At 41.7% G+C, this 14965-nt stretch overlaps 1 long non-coding RNA gene across 1 annotated transcript in view; it reads right to left on the reverse strand.

Annotated features, from left to right (window-relative positions):
- Positions 1 to 14965, reverse strand: part of LOC129392161 (uncharacterized) — an 82558-nt gene that overhangs the window by 674 nt on the left and 66919 nt on the right. Inside the window, exon 2 of the long non-coding RNA XR_008617523.1 lies at positions 5595 to 5690. This is a non-coding gene — a long non-coding RNA (uncharacterized lncRNA). The remainder of the gene's footprint in view (positions 1 to 5594; positions 5691 to 14965) is intronic.

Here is a 14965-nt window from a genome sequence, read left to right on the forward strand (position 1 = left end):
TGTATAAAATAGATAACTAATAAGAACCTGCTGTATAAAAAATAAATAAAACTAAATTTAAAAAAATTAAAATTAAAATAATAAAATAAAATTCAAAAAGAAAACATACAGCAAAAGCTTCACGACATTGGGACTTCCCTGGTGGCACAGTGGTTAAGAATCCGCCTGCCGATGCAGGGGACACGGGCTTGATCCCTGGTCTGGGAAGATCCCACATGCTGCAGAGCAACTAAGCCTGCGAGCCACAACTACTAAGCCCACGTGCCACAACTACTGAAGCCCGAGCGCCTAGAGCCCGTGCTCCTCAACAAGAGAAGCCACCGCAATGAGAAGCCCGCGCACCGCAACGAAGAGTAGCCCCCGCTCGCCGCATCTAGAGAAAACCGGTGCGCAGCAATGAAGACCCAAGGCAGACAAAAATAAATAAATAAATAAATAAATAAATAGGGCTTCCCTGGTGGCGCAGTGGTTGCGCGTCCGCCTGCCGATGCAGGGCAACCGGGTTCGCGCCCCGGTCTGGGAGGCTCCCACATGCCGCGGAGCGGCTGGGCCCGTGAGCCATGGCCGCTGAGCCTGCGCGTCCGGAGCCTGTGCTCCACAACGGGAGAGGCCACAGCAGAGGAAGGCCCGCATACCACCAAAAAAAAAATAATAATAATAAATAAATAAATAAATAAATAAATAAATGAAGACAAAATGTTTCTTTTAGCCCTTTTCTTGATAGCAGCCTTCTAAGTTTTGGTTGGTTGTTGGACTTTGTCCCTTTTGGAGCAATAAATATTAGAATTTATCTAAATATTTAATTATAGCCAGTCCATCCAATAAATGTCTCTACTTTTCACTTAATAAAAGACATACCAAAATTAATACAATGCCTTTCGTAAAATATTTAACTCTATGCTCTTGAAATATTCTTATCCTCACCCTGTGTGCTGGTGTGCAATCCTCATACCTTACATTTTCTTCCAGAAAGCTCCTTCCTAAAAAAAAAAAAATCTGCCGTGCAACAGACCTGCGGTAAAATTCCTAAATCTGTCTCATTCCCCAGCCCTTCCTCCCAACTCCGACCCTTCCCTTTTTCCACGTCCTCTTCTCAATCCAGAGCGCTCACTGACCTCCCATTTTTATTCCTCTGCACTGACTCCTCTGCTCTCATCCAGTAAGTATATGCTAGGCTTCATCTGACCCTTCCGCTGTTTCCCATTCTGATCTCACAGGCACTAACTTGTTGAGAGTCTGGGGAGGTGCAGAAAACAGCACACAGAGCTCAAAAGGGGGTGGGGGATATTCGGAAGGACCATGTGACCAGGTGTGAGGAAAAATTTCCAGGGTTAGGGGGCATCATGGGGAAGCGGTTAGCATTCTGAAGAAGGCGTTTTGAGCTAGAAGCCGTTATTCTTGTGCTGAGAGAAACGAGTAAACAACAACAACACAGGACACTCCAGGGTTTTTGTACTTTTTTGGCCATACCGCATGGCTTTCATTTCCCCGACCAGAGATGGAACCCTGGGCCCCTGCAGTGGAAGCGCGGAATCCTAACCGCCGGACCGCCAGGGAAGTCCCAGGACACTGTAGTTTCGAAGGAATGCCAGGGTTTTCATGCTGATACCTGACCTACCCTGATCCTGCTCCTTCTCCTGCCAGTGTGTCTACCCCAGCTGAAATGTATTTACCTGTCCTCTGCCTCATTCAGCTTTCCCAGGATCAACCGTGTAGAAGATAAATAGTCAGGACTGAGAGGGACCTCTGAGAATATGAAGTCTAACTCCCTGATTCCAAAACCTGAAGCCCAGAGACTAGGAGAGATCGGCTACAGTCACACAGCTTGCTGGTGTCACAGGCCCTGTCTCTCCAATTAATGGACTGATTGGCTACACCAGAGATCAGGAGGGTGGCCTTGTTTTATTGTCTCATTCATGTCTAATTAATGACTAGAGAAGGGAGAAATCTTTTTAGTCTTGGACGGAGGGGATGGAGACCCAAAGCAATAATGGGCATAGTTCCCGGCTCTAGGGACTGTTGGTGAGTTTTAAATCAGACAACACTAACAAGTTCCCGTTTATCTTATCAGTGTATCTTGCCCTATGGTCTTCGGCAAACTTTCGTGCGGCAAACATGTATTGAGCACCTGCTGTTTCCACACATGGCACTGGGCCCTAGGGCGCAGAGAGACAAAGAGTAAGATTCTGCCCAGGCCTCAAAATGCTGGAGGACTAATGGCTAGACAAAATCTCAAATGAAATGGAACAAAAGACAGAATCACGTGGGAAATGCTTATTTTCACACAGAGAAAGAATGATTAATCCTCCCTGTGAGAAAGAAGAGGTCAGAGATGGTTTCACAGATGACGTGGCTTTTGAGCTGCATCTTAAAGGGTAAACATGAAAGTGACAAGCAGGCAGAGAGGAGGGAGCAGGGCATCTGTGCAGCTGAGGCAGACCCAGCAAACAAAGAGAGCCAGGACAGGCGGGCATCTGTGGCCCCAGGTAAGAGGGGCTGCGCCGTGGGTGTGTGGGAACCAGAGGCGGGAGGTTAGACTGAGCACACAGACCAGGGCTGGACCGCGGTAGGCCTTGCACACCCAGGGCACGGGTTTGATTATCAGATCCATTTACATATTTCTCGTCCACTTGGACAGGAAAAAGATTTGCAGCTATGGAATTTGGACTTTGTGAGCCACCGGGAGTAAAAAGGTTTTAATAATACGAGCGCTGTGACTGGATTTGTACGTTAGAGAGATTTTCAGATTTTCACAACTGACCTTTCAAATGCTAGGTGGAATGAGTTGAACGTTGCCTCTTTCCGAGGGTGAAAGAACTGTAAGAGGCAAGCTTGTATTTACAAAGTGGAGAGTATCTCAGGAAGACTTGGCTTGTTATGTCTGTCGAATTCTAAACAACAATGGTTACGGGTTAGGATAAGACCTAAGGATGAAGAGCACGTCATCTTTTCCGCTGCAGGAGTCCTTTGAAACTCTCCTAAGCTTCTAATGCCATTAAACCTTACAAACTCTTATTTATAATACACAAAGTGACCCCCTACCTAGACAGCCAGATAACAGAAATCACTAACATTTGTATAACTCTCTATATTCATTAAAGACTTTAATTCTACTTTCTGTCTTGATTCCCACAATTGGATAGATCAGTGTTATTTTTGTCTCCGCTTTACAGGTGAGGAGACTGTGAATCAGAAAGATGAAGTGACTTGCCTAAGGTAGCAGCTGGTCAGGGGAATGGGGCCTGAGTTCTCTGACTCTACGTCCTGATGTTCTTTCCACTGCAGCTTGCTGATTATCAGTAGGGTGACAGCCAGACTACCTTCACAGAGATGAGGGACTGTCATCTGCACCAGAAGCTGCCCCCAGTTTACTGATGATCTTGGTCATGTCTTTACCCATCCAGCAGGACTACTCACCTGCTCACTGATTGTCAGGATGTTGTAAGAATGTGATACCAGGACTTCCCTGGTGGCGCAGTGGTTAGCAATCTGCCTGCCAATGCAGGGGACACGGGTTCGAGCCCTGGTCCTGGAAGATCCCACATGCCACTGAGCAGTTAAGCCCATGCGCCACAACTACTGAGCCCACATGTCACAACTACTGAAGCCTATGCACCTAGAGCCCCTGCTCTGCAACGAGAGGCCCCTGCAATGAGAAGCCTGTGCACCACAATGAAGAGTAGCCCCTGCTCCCACAACTAGAGAAAGACCATGCGCAGCTACGAAGACCCAACACAGCCAAAAATAAATAAATAAATAAAGTTTATAAAAATAAATAAATAAAAGCTTTGCTTTAAAAAAGAAAGGAAGAATATGCTACCACTCTGCAAACAGCAGAGTACTAGGCAAGCGCAATGCTCATCTGTATTCACTTGGTACAACAGCCTGATCCCCAAAAGCCGAGAAACCATCCATATGTTAGAAATGACAGCAAAATATTTTCCCCTTGAACCTCTGTCACATGCAGAAGGGAAAACAGAAATAGGTCGTATCTCTAACGTGTTCCTCTTCCATATTACAAAAAGTGAAGGCACAATTTTACAACCAGTCATAGTGACACATAAACCAGGCATTTAAAATATCACTTATAAACTAGCAAAACAGTGGGCACAGTTACTTCACCTTTCAGGACCTGTGAGGCCATATCTGTAAAATCATGGGGTTGGACCTGATGAACTCTAAGCTCTCTTCCTGTCCTAAGACTGAATTATTCTATGCATAAGTGAAACAGGTTCACGTAAGATCTGATTAAGATCTTCTTGAACCTCCAGAGGTGAATACTGGGAATGCAGTTTTTAAAGCCTACTTCTTGTTGTGAGCCTCACATTACTGCACCCCCTCCTCCAACTTCAGAGACAACAGAGCCCAAACTGATTCATAAACAGCCACAAGAGGAAGACCAGAGGTGTGAGAAGATGACTTCTTGGATAACTCAGCAGCCTGAAGAGAAGCTCTCCTCTTTCTTCTCTCGCTGTAGTAGCTACAATAAGGTAAGAGTCCCCAAAAGACAAACAACTCAGTCTAAAACAATGGGCAAAGGACCTGAATAAACATTTCTCCAAAAAAGATATACAAATGGGGCTTCCCTGGCGGCGCAGTGGTTGAGAGTCCGCCTGCCGATGCAGGGGACGCGGGTTCGTGCCCCAGTCCGGGAAGATCCCACATGCCGCGGAGCGGCTGGGCCCGTGAGCCATGGCCACTGAGCCTGCGTTTCCGGAGCCTGCGCTTCACAACGTGAGAGGCCACAACAGTGAGAGGCCCGCATAGCAAAAAAAAAAAAAAAAAAAAAAAAAAGATATACAAATGGCCAACAAGCACATGAAAAGATGCTTCACATCATTAGTCATCATGGAAATGTAAATAAAAACCACAATGCATGAGATATGACTTCATGCCTACTATGATGGTTATAATCAGAAAAGGGGACAATAACAAGTGTTGGCAAGGATGTGGAGAAGTTAGGACCCTACTACATTGCTGGTGCAGATGCTGTGAAAATCAGTTTGTCAGTTTCTCAGAAAGATAAATATAAAATTACCGTATGACCCAGCAATCCCTCTCCTAGATACACACCCAAAAGAATTGAAAACAGGAACTCAAACATATATTTGTATGCCAATGTTCTTTGCAGCACTATTCACAATAGCCAAAAAGTATGGATAAGCAAAATGTGCTATATACATACAATGGAATGTTAATCAACCACAATAAAGAATGAACTTCTGATACATGCTACAACATGGATAAACCATGAAAACATTATGTTAAGTAAAATTAACCGAACAAGAAGGACAAATATTGTATGATTTCACTTATATAAAATACCTAGAAGAGGCAAATTCAAAGAGACACAAAGTAGATTCAAGGTTATCAGGGGCTGAAGGGAGGAAAACAGAGAGTTTTTGCTTAATGGGTACGGAGTTTCTGTTTGGGTGACGAAACACTTTGGGAAATATAGATAGTAGTGATGGTTGTACAACATTGTAAATGTAATTAAGGCCACTGAATTAAACCCTGAAAAAAGGTTAAAATAGCAAATTTGTGTTTTTATATATTTTACCACAATAGAAAAAAAAGAAGGGGGCAGGACTTACCCCCACTGAGCGTGCAAAGCAAAGACTGTTGCTCACCATCCGGTTCTCCAAGGATCAAGTCATATCCCCACTGCAGTTGCTGACCTCCAGTACACCCTGAAAGGAATTCAGGACGAAAAACAAGATAAGGCACTCTGTGCTTTGGAAAAACACCCTTAGATAGTTAGGGACATTTCAGGAAAAAATTTTAATGAACCCAGATTCCTACATCTTCCCATACATAGAAACTCACTAAAACTATTAACTGAGAAATCTGTTCCTCATGATGTATACGTGATTGCATGCATTCCCGAGCCACAATCATATATACATAGCGGCTTCTTCTCCTCCCTCTTCGGAGCAATCCCCTCAGAGCTACTGAGAGGCTGATTCCCAGGCAACAGTCCTCAGTAAAGTCCCTGAATAAAACTGAAACTTACAACTCTTACACTGTACATTTTTCTTTCAGTCAACAGATGTCTAAGCAGTCTGAGGCCACCAGGCTTGCTGACCTGCCGCCAGTGCAGGAGAAAGAACACCACGGGGCAGGGCACCAGGGCACAGCCTGGCTGAGAGGGGCATATGGTCCCCTTGGGTTCCTGTTTCCTGAGGCATGCAGAAGATAGATTCCACAAGTGGCTACAGACTCCGAGTAGGAGGCCATGAAGGGCAGATGGCCATGAAACTTACAAAGGACTACCAGTGCCAATGGAGCGTGCAGGATGGAGACGTATCAGCAAGGCTTAAAGGAATCCCAACTGCTTCCACTGGCCCTTCAAGCAACCAGCCAGAGCAGTGAGAATGGTCAAAAGCAAGGTAGGAAGAGGTCACCGTCTGTGTCCCTTATGCTTGTCCCTGACTCCGTCTCAGAGAGGTAAGTAGGAGGAGGAAAGGGGAAGATGAAAGGGAGCAGATGATGCCAGGTGCCTCTAACCTCTAGATCCCTGGAACTACTGATCCAGCATGAACTGGGGGGAGGCGGAGGAGAGTTTTGAACTAAATATCAGATGGATGTTTTTAAACGAAGAGATTGGGGCTCACAAACTGAAATGAGACTGTTCTGAATAGCCCAGAGTGACTAAGTACAAGGAACCAGACTGAAATATCATTAGGGGAGCTGGCTCCCAGGAGGAAAAGGTGGTTTAGCAGAGCAAAGTGGGTAGAAGTTATGGGACAAATAAAGCATTCATATTTATACCACAATGAGTTGAGTCTGTTTAATACACGAGTTACATACTGTGGGAGATGATTGCCGGTGTTCTCCGGTACCCATTCTCTCCACTGCTTCACAGTAAGAGGACCTGCAATTCTAAGCTGAACACATATCCACTCGGAACAGAGAGTACGTTCTCCATCCCCCACTCCACTAAGGCTGAACACGTGCCTAGATTCTGGACAACTGGATAAACATGGAAATATGTGGCAGCTTTTGGAGACCTCCCTCGAAAGGTCACTGCCTTAGATCCTTTGCTTTCATCCACTTTCTTTTTCAAGTATTCCTCCACTCTGCCTCTTCAGACAGTGACTGGGGCTCTAGCTAACATCCTAGGTCATGAGGACAATGGTTGAAACCTCAATATGGCAGAGGAGTAAACTCTAAGGATTCTTGATCTCCAGCCCTGGAGAGCTTAACTTTTATACGGAAAGCGGGGTGGTCTATATTTTTAAAGCCACTGTTGTTTTAGCCCTCTGTAACTCACAGCTGAACCTAATTCTATATGAAACATGCAAAATATATTATCACAAAATAATCTAAAGCTAAAATGTAGAAAAAATAATAACTACATGGTACCTCTTCACCTCTGCTTAGTCAAAATAACACAGATACCAAAAACCAGTACTTATGGAGACCTTAGGCAAAGAATTTCACCAGAACCTCGCAAGCATTCTTTCTCTATTTTTCTCAATTGCAGCCACATAAATAGGTATTACTGTTCACATCTTAGAGATGAAGACACTGACACTTAAAGAAGATAAGTAACTTGTCTAAGGTCACACAGCTAGCATCTGCAGAGCCATGATACAAACCCAATCCGTCTTCCTCCAGAGCCATGCTCTTAACCACTACGCATCACACCGGCCTAAACGTTCTTGCAAAGAATTATCTGTGTGGAGATCTGGGATAGATTGAACTGCAATAACATTTCATAGAATTTTTATAATATATACAGAAGGGATTTGTTTGGTTTTGGGTGGTGATGATATTTTGTAATTAATAAAACAACAAAAAGTTGTTGTAGGTTTTGCTCTCTTGGTTACTATATCTCATACTACATATCTACAATACGGTTGTTTAAATAAATTGTAAATAATTAATTCTCAGTCTGCTTATAAATTAAGAAATGCTGTACTATAATGTGAACCCAAGAATATGTTGGAAGACAGCTGTTATAAGATGTATAACATTGGGCTTCCCTGGTGGCACAGTGGTTGAGAGTCCACCTGCGGATGCAGGGCACGCGGGCTCGTGCCCTGGTCCGGGAAGATCCCACATGCCGTGGAGTGCCTAGGCCTGTGAGCCATGGCCGCTGAGCCTGTGCGTCCAGAGCCTGTGCTCCGCAACGGGAGAGGCCACAACAGTGAGAGGCCTGCGTACCAAAAAAAAAAAAAAAAAAAAAGATGTATAACATTGAGAAAACGCTGTGATAACAAACCTACAATTCTGGCCAAATAGAGCACATAAGTAGCTACTTGTGATAAATCAAACAAAGCAGATTATTTGAGCTTATTTGTATTGCTATTGCAGAAAGTAGAATTTCTCTGAAAAGGTTTTAAAATTTCACTACCTTTGATAAAGAAGCTGAAACATTAAATTGGAACATTAAAATAAGACATTAACCTTTAGCGACCAGTTAGTCTGTACATACTGGTTAAATATTTCTGAGAGAGTGCTGATTCTAATTTACTGGCATTGCTTCAGAAAATGGTTTTCAGGAATATTCATCAGAGAACCAATAATTCCTTACACTGAGTCCATGCCATAGTACAGAGATTGACATATTGTAGATGTTTAATAAGTATTTGATAAATGAAAGAATAGGTTGATCAAGGCGAATTGATGGTGATTGGGTGGATGAATGGATGGGTGATTGAATAGATGAATATGAATGGTGCTTTACCAGCTTCAAGTAACTTTTACAGGTACTCTATCATGACCTTCAAAAGCCTCCTGTGAGCAATATGGCAGAAAGACATCCCTCACTTGTATTACTCCTTCAACAACAACAATTTGGCATACACCCACTAACAAAAATGTCTTTGTGGGAGCTGTGGGATCCAGCACCATATGCCAAGGGACTTGGGAGGAGTATCACCCACCCAGGCACCAGGCAATAGGCATACAGACCTTGGTCCTAAGCTGTGGACTCTGCAGTGGCCCACAAACTGACTCCAGCCCCTCTCAGCTACGGTTCAGGAGCCTCTGGAGAACACTGTCTTAGATAATCACCCATGGATAAGAGAGCCTTTGTGGAAGTCCAGAGGTCCAGTGGAGAAGCTCCAGCAAAAAAAAAAAAAAAAATATATATATATATATACACACACACACACACACACACGCGTGCACACACACACACACACACACATATATACATGAATTTGGATGCATTGGAGATAGTAAGAGGAACAACTTGACTTTACCCATGTCACCCCTCCCCCAAGGTAGCACAGCTCAGTGCCAAGAGAGACCATCTGTTTCCTACTGTAGGGGAGAGAGAGAGAGTATGTGAGTGAGTACCTGGCTTCCACAGATGTGCAGGATTCTGCCAAAGAAGTCTATTTCTCTCTCACCCCAGCCAGAGTACTGAGTCATGATCTGCATGACTAGGAGGCATGAAGAGGCTGGGAGAGTGGCAGACAGAACTCTGGGAGGGCATTAAAGGGATGTGGATCCTACTAAAGGCATCATGGACTCGATCAAGAAACCCTCGCATGAGCCATTGGGGTGCTCTGCCCATGGATCCCCCCAACTGAACCACGGGTACCCCCAAAGCTCCACGTGCCTCAGTTACACACACCCCTACCCTGTGGCTGGATCTCTGTGTGCACTCCTGATGGCAGCAAGAGCTTGCTTTGGCAGACAGCTAGTGAGCACGCACAGAAAGGTGACCTAAATCTGCAGACCAGGGAAAGACCACAAACTTAAGCTTTAGCATTGCCCTTGAGAAACCAAAAGGAACACCTCTCAGTACCTTGCCTGGTACATTGCAGGATCAAGAGAAGGTATACAAGCTGAAGAATTCTGTCACAAGAGGGATCAAGTGAAGGGATGGAAAAAGATACTCTATGCAAATGGAAACCTAGTGAGCAGAGGTAGCTATACTTACATGAGACAAAATAAATTTTAACTCAAAAGCTATAATAAGAGACAAAGAAGGTCATTTTATGATGATAATAATAATAAAGGGGTCAATTCACCAAGGGGTTATAATAATTGTAAATATATATGCACCCAACATCAGACCACCTAAGTATATTAGGCAAGTACTAACAAATCTGAAGGAAAAAATAGACAATAATACAATAATTGTAGGGGACATCAATAACTCTTTCAACAATGTACAGATCACCCAGACAGAAAATCAGTAAGGAAATGTTGGAGTTAAGCCATACTTTAGGCCAAATGAACCTAAGAGGTGTAGACAGAACATTCCATCCAACAGCAGCAGAAAAACACATTCTTCTCACATGCACACTGAACATTCTCCAGGATAGATCACTGATAGATCACAAAACAAGTCTTAGTAAATTTAAGATTGAAATCATATCAGATATCTTCTCCAACCACAAGGGCATAAAATGAGAAATCGTAACAGGAGGAAAGCTAGAAAATTCACAAATGTGTGAAAACTAAACAACACACTTCTGAACAACCAATGAGTCAAGAAGAAACCAAAGGGAAATTTAAAAAAATCTTGAAACAAATGCAAATGGAAACACAGCATACTAAAACTTATGGGATGCAGCAAAAGCAGTACTAAGAGAGAAGTTTATAGAGACAAATGCCTATGTTAAGAAAAAAAGAGGGACTTCCCTGGCAGTCCGGTGGTTAAGACTCCACGCTTCCAGTGCAGGGGGTATGGGTTCAATCCCTGGTCGGGGAACTAAAATCCCACATGCCATGCAGTGTGGCAAAAAAAAAAAAAAGCGAGAGAGAGAGAAAGATTTCGAGTCAACAACCTAACTTTATGCCTCAAGGAACTAGAAAAACAGGAACTAACTAAGCTCAAAGTTACCAATAGGAAGGAAATAACAAAGGTCAGAGCAGAAATAGAGACCAGAAAAACCATAGAAAAGATCAATGAAACTAAGAGCTGGTTTTCTGAAAAGAAAAAAAAACCTGACAAACCTTTAGCTAGCCTAAGGAAAAGAGAGAAGCCTCAAATAAATGAAATTAGAAATGAGAAAGGAGACATTACAACTGACACCACAAAAATACACAGGATCATAAAGAGATTACTATGAACATAAATTGAATAACCTAGAAGAAATGGATAAATTCCTAGAAACATGCAACCTACCAAGACTAAATTATAAAGAAACAGAAAATGTGAACAGACCAATAACACATAAGGAGATTGAGTCAGTAATCAAAAATTTTTCAACAAAGAAAAGCCCAGGACCAGATGGTTTCCCTGGTGAATTCTGCCACATATTTAAAGAAGAATTAAACCAATCCTTCTTAAACTCTTTCCAAAAATCGAAGAGGTGGCACACTCTCAGACCCATCTTACAAGGCCAGAATTACCCTGATACCAAAGCCAGATACGGACACTATAAGAAAACTACAGGCCAAAATCCCTGATGTATATACATGCAAAAATTCTCAATAAAATATTAGTAAACTGAATTCAACAGCACATTAAAAGGATCATACACCATGATCAAGTGGGATTTATCCATGGAACGCAAGAACGGTTCAATATATGCAAATCAGTAAATGTGATAAACCACATTAATAGAAGGAAAGTTAAAAATTATATGATCATCTCAGTAGGTGCAGAAAAAGCATCTGACAATATACAACATCCTTTCATGATAAAAACTCTCAACAGTTTGGGTGTAGGAGGAATGCACTTCAACATTAAAAAAAGGCTTTATATGACAAGCCCACAGCTAAAATCATAGTCAATTATGAAAGGCTGAAAGTTTTTCCTCTAAGATCAGGAACAAGACAAAGGTGCTCACTCTCCCTACCTCTACTCAACACAGTACTAGAAGTCTTAGCCAGAGCAATCAGGCAAGACAAAGAAATAAAAGGCATCCACATTGGAAAGAAAGAAGTAAAATGGTCTCTGTTTGTAGATGATATAATCTTACATATAGAAAATCCTAAAAATTTCACCAGAAAACTATTAGAACTAATCAGTAAAGTTGCAGGATACAATATCATCATACGGAAATCAGTTGTATTTCTATATACTAAAAACAGTGTATCTGAAAAAGAAATAAAGAGAAACAATAAATAGTTAGGGGGCTTCCCTGGTGGCACAGTGGTTGAGAATCTGCCTGCCATGGCAGGGGACATGGGTTTGAGCCCTGGTCTGGGAAGATCCCACATGCCATGCAGCAACTAGGCCTGTGAACCACAACTACTGAGTCTGCGCGTCTGGAGCTTGTGCTCCGCAACAAGAGAGGCCACGACAGTGAGAGGCCCGCGCACCGCGATGAAGAGTGGTCCCCGCTCACCGCAACTAGAGAAAGCCCTCGCACAGAAACGAAGACCCAACACAGCCAAATAAATAAACAAACAAATAAATAATAGTTAGAAATAAATTTAACCGAGGAGGTGAAAAATCTGTACCCTGAAAACTATAAGATCTTGATGAAAGAAATTGAAGAAGACACAAACAATTGGAAAGATATCCATATTCATGGATCAGAAGAATTAATATTGTTAAAATGTCCTTACTATCCAAAGCTATCTACAGGTTCAATGCAATCCTTATCAAAATTTCAATGGCACTTTTCACAGACATAGAAAGACAACCAGAACCATAAAATTCAGACAGAACCATGAATGACCCTAAATAGCCTGAGCAATTCTGAGAAAGAAGAACAAAGCTGGAGGCATTGCACGTCCTGATTTCAAAGTATATTACAAAGCTGTAGTAATCAAAACAGTATGGTACTGATACAAAAATAGACACACAGACCAACAGAATAGATTTGAGAGCCCAGAAATAAACTCTCACATACACGGTCAACTAATATTTGACAGGGAAGCCAAGAATAATCAGTGGGAAAAAAGATGATAGACTCTTCAATAAATGGTGTTGGGAAAACTGGATAATCACATGCAGAAGAATGAAATTGGACCCCTATTTTGCACTATTCACAAATATTAACTTGAAATGGATTAAAGACTTAAATATAAATAATGAAACTGCAAAACTCCTAGAAGGAAAAATAGAGAAAAATCTCCTTGACACTGGCCTTGATTTTTTTTGTATATGATATCAAAAGCACAAGTAATAAAAGCAAAAATTAATAAGTGAGACTACATCAAACTAAAAAGCATCTGTACAATAAAATAAACAATCAAGAGAATGAAAAGGTAACCTACAGAATGGGATAAAATATTTGCAAACCATCTATCTGATAAAGGGTTAATATCCAAATTGTATAAGAAATTCATACAACTCAATAGTCAAAAGAAAAAGAAAGAAAAAATTTAAATCCAACTTAAAATGGGCAGAGGAACTTAACAGACATTTTTCCAAAGAAGACATACCAACAGGTACATGAAAAAGCACTCAACATCTAATCATCAGGGAATTGTAAATCAAAACCACAATGAGATATCACCTCACACTTGCTGAGATGGCTATTATCAAAAAGACAAGAAATAACACGTGCTGGTGAGGATGTGAAGAAAAGAGAAATCTTGTACACTGTTGGTGGGAATGAAAATTGTTGCAGCCACAAGGGAAAACAGTATGGAGGTTCCTCAAGAAGTTAAAAATAACTACCATATGATCCAGCAATCCCACTTCTGTGTATGTATCCAAATGAAACGAAATCAGGATCTCAGAGAGATATCTGTATTCCCATGTTCACAACAGCCAAGATATGAATAAAACCTAAGTGTCCATAAATGGATAAAGAAGATGTGGTGCATATATATATATATATATATATATATATATATATATACACGCACACAATGAAATATTATTTAGCCATGAGGAAAAAGGAAATCCTGCTATTCGCAACAACATTGATGGACCTTGAGTACATTATGCTAGGTGAAATAAGTCAGACAGAGAAAGCCATATAGTGTATGATCTCACTTATATGTAGAATCTAAAAATTCCAAACCCACAGAAACAGAGAATAGATTGGTGGTTGCCAGTGGGCTGCAGCGTGAGGGAAATGGGGCAATGTCAGCCAAAAGGTACAAACTTCCAGTTATGAGATGAATAAATTTTGGGAATCTAATGTACAGCATGGTGACTGCAGTTAACAATACTGTATTATATACTGGAAATTTGGAAATTGGCTAAGAGAGTAGATTGTAAATGTTCTCACCCCCCAAAATAAATAGCAATTACGTGAGGTGATGAGGTGTTAACAACCTTATTGTGGTAATCATTTCACAATACATAAGTATATCAAATCATCACGGTGTACACCTTAAACTTACAAAATGTTATATGTCGATTATACCTCAACAAAGCTGGGAGTTGTGGGGAGAAAGAAGCATCCTGGCAGTAGGCAAAGTATGATTATACTCGTTTGAAAAATAGAATACTGACGCTCTAAGATTTTGAGAGATTTGCCTAGCCAGATTTGCTACGGGAATCCTTCTCCCCCATAAGTATAAGAAAACGTTTATTGCTTACTGTTTTAAGAAGGAAGAAGAAGAAATGGCAATGTTATGAAGTATTCCTTGAACAAAGCCATGATGTTTCACTCTTCTGTGTCCACAGTGGATCGTATTATCCAAAGACATTCACAATACTATCCTCTTACACGTGACTGGACACTCTTCTCGTTGAGATACGAAGTCTAGGTTCTCAACCCTTGAATCTGGATTAGATTAAGATTATGGCAGAAGTGAACTATATGACTTCTTAGGCTTGATCATAAAAGGTAAAGTAGCTACTGCTCACAAACCTGAAGACTGTTCCCCCTTCCATCCAGCCAAAGATGCTCCAGTCAACATGGGGAACTACTCTTTCCCCACTATTATTACAACTCTGATAAAGGTGTCTGCTTTCTCTCAGTCTCCTTCAAGTTTCTCACTTAGAGCACTTTTTTTTTTAAACATCTTTATTGGAGTATAATTGCTTTACAATGGTGTGTTAGCTTCTGCTTTACAACAAAGTGAATCAGTTATACATATACATATGTTCCCATATCTCTTCCCTCTTGCGTCTCCCTCCCTCCCA

The sequence above is a fragment of the Physeter macrocephalus genome, chromosome 6, assembly GCF_002837175.3.
Source record: "Physeter macrocephalus isolate SW-GA chromosome 6, ASM283717v5, whole genome shotgun sequence".
Lineage (NCBI taxonomy): Eukaryota > Metazoa > Chordata > Mammalia > Artiodactyla > Physeteridae > Physeter > Physeter macrocephalus.